Here is a 2285-nt window from a genome sequence, read left to right on the forward strand (position 1 = left end):
TTGGGGGTAATTTGTCTTAAAGATATGCACTGAATTCCTTTGTTAGAGCTACAGTCTCAAATTCTCTAAGTCTTCATTTTTTGGATAGGATATCCTTCATGAATTTGACATAGTTTGGCATTTTCTCAAGCGCTTTAACCAACGGGATGTTGATATGAAGTTGCTTGAGTACGTCTAGGAACTTCTAGAATTGAATCTCCTACTTCTGCTTTTGAAGTCTTTGAGGGTAGGGTGGTGGTGGTTTCTTTACTAGAACTGGTTGATTCATCTTCTGTGGCAATTCTGCATCTAATGGAGTTGTTAGTTGATCAAAATTAGCTGGTTCTAAAATTACCTTATCCGATTTTGCAGATTCTGGTTCTTGTGACACTAGAATTTCAACACTCGGTTGAAATTCCTCTGAATCTTGAGCGTCAGCTTGCTCCTTTTCAGCTTCAATGGTGTTGGGCTTTATTGTCTTTCCACTCTTCAATGTCAATGCTTTGCAATGCTCCTTCCTCGGATTCCTCAGATTCTCCATATCACTAGGTAAAGCACCTGGTGGTTGGTTCTTAAGTTCAGTTGCCAGCTGCCCCATTTGGTTTTCTAGGTTTTCCAGTGTAGCTACTTGGCTGACCCATTTAGTTTTCTAGGTTTTTCAATATAGCTACTTGGCTGCCCCATTTGGTTTTCTAGGTTTTTCAATGTAGCTACTTGGCTTTGGATTAACGCATCATTTTTGGCCATGTATGCCTTCAATAGATTTTCTAAGCTATTGGATGGTTTAGTTTGGGTTGGTTTTTGAACTTGTTGGGGGAAAACTAGGCGGCTGGGTTGGTTTAGGTTGGGCATAAGTGTTACTAGTTCCAGCCCCTTGGTTACTCCAGGAAAAATTAAGGTTATTTCGCCATGATGGGTTATAAAAATTGGATTACAGTCGATTCCTTCCTCGATTTTGGTTCTGGTTACCTATGTAGTACATAGATTCTGGGTTGGATGGACATTCTTCGAACAAATGTCCTTCCCCATAGTAAACACAGACTATATTTTCAAATTGGTTAGGTGGCTGTGCTATAAAACTGTTAGACCCAATAGTAGTAAGATTTTTAAGCATTGATGATACCTGAGATGCGAGTAAGGTGAGAGCGTTTAATTCATGTATTCCAGCAACTTGTCTTCCTGACACTGCTCGGTTGGTTGGCCATTGATAGTTGTTGCTGGCAATCCTCTCAATGATTTCATAAGCCTCATTATAAGACTTAGAAAGGAGAGCACATTAGCAGAAGCGTCTACTACCATCCCCGTGTGAGCATTGAGACCATTATAAAATGTCTCAAGTTGAATGCAATGTGAGATTCCATGATGAGGGCACTTTCGTAATAAGTCTTTGTACCTTTCCCATGCCTCATACAAGGACTCATCATCATTTTTTGGAAGGCAGTGATCTCGTTCCTCGAGTTACCTTTCTTGCTAGGCGGGAAATAGTTCATAAGAAATCTATCTGCTACCTGTTGCCATGTGGAAATTGAGTTTGGTGGTAATTAGTTCAACCAGGCTCGAGCTCTGTCCCTTAGTGAATATGGGAATAGCTTCAATGGTAATGCATCTTCGGGTACTTTGGCTAATTTGAAAGAATCGCTCACCTCTATAAATAGTCTTAACTGTAGGTGAGGATATTTGGTAGGCATTCCACTAAATTGCCCATTGTCTAAAGCATCTGGAACATTACTGGCTTCAGCTCGAACTGGTGTACCTCAATTTCGGGTCTCCTAATACCCGGATTAATATCATTAAACATTGGCACGTCATACTGTCTTAAAGCTCTATCCCTATCATTAGCAATAATGATAGGATTTTGAGCAGGGTTCGTTCATTTTGTTGAATTGGATTTTCAAAGTTCATCTCTTCAGTCCTTCTCTGATTTGCTTTTCTTCTTCACTCTCGAAAAGTTCGTTCTATCTCGAGGTCTACAGGGAGTAGCTCAATAATTCGGTCAATACTGATAAACACTTGAAATAATCACAGAAAAATTAATTAAGTTAAAATTTAAATAGAAAAATAAACCAAAATATAAACTAACAAATTCACAAATAATGACTTTTTAAAACAATTCCCGGAAATGACGCCAAAAGCTTGGAACGATGGAAATGTGCAAGTGTACACAATGGCAATAAGTAATAAAGTGACAAGTAAAAGTCGAGTTATGGTACCCACAGGGATTGTGAAAAGAATTGTTTATGAATGCTATTTAAAACACTTTGGTGAAGAAAAATATTTTGCTTGAAGAGGGTGATAAAAAACTAAGA

General features: G+C 38.6%; 1 non-coding gene across 1 annotated transcript; it reads left to right on the top strand.

Moving 5' to 3' along the window:
* Positions 1–1333: 1333 nt before the first annotated feature.
* Positions 1334–1438, top strand: LOC128295825 (small nucleolar RNA R71). Its single transcript, XR_008286374.1, has one exon. It is a non-coding gene; the product is annotated as a small nucleolar RNA R71 (small nucleolar RNA).
* The last annotated feature ends 847 nt before the right edge of the window (positions 1439–2285 follow it).

This window comes from Gossypium arboreum, chromosome 7, assembly GCF_025698485.1.
Source record: "Gossypium arboreum isolate Shixiya-1 chromosome 7, ASM2569848v2, whole genome shotgun sequence".
Lineage (NCBI taxonomy): Eukaryota > Viridiplantae > Streptophyta > Magnoliopsida > Malvales > Malvaceae > Gossypium > Gossypium arboreum.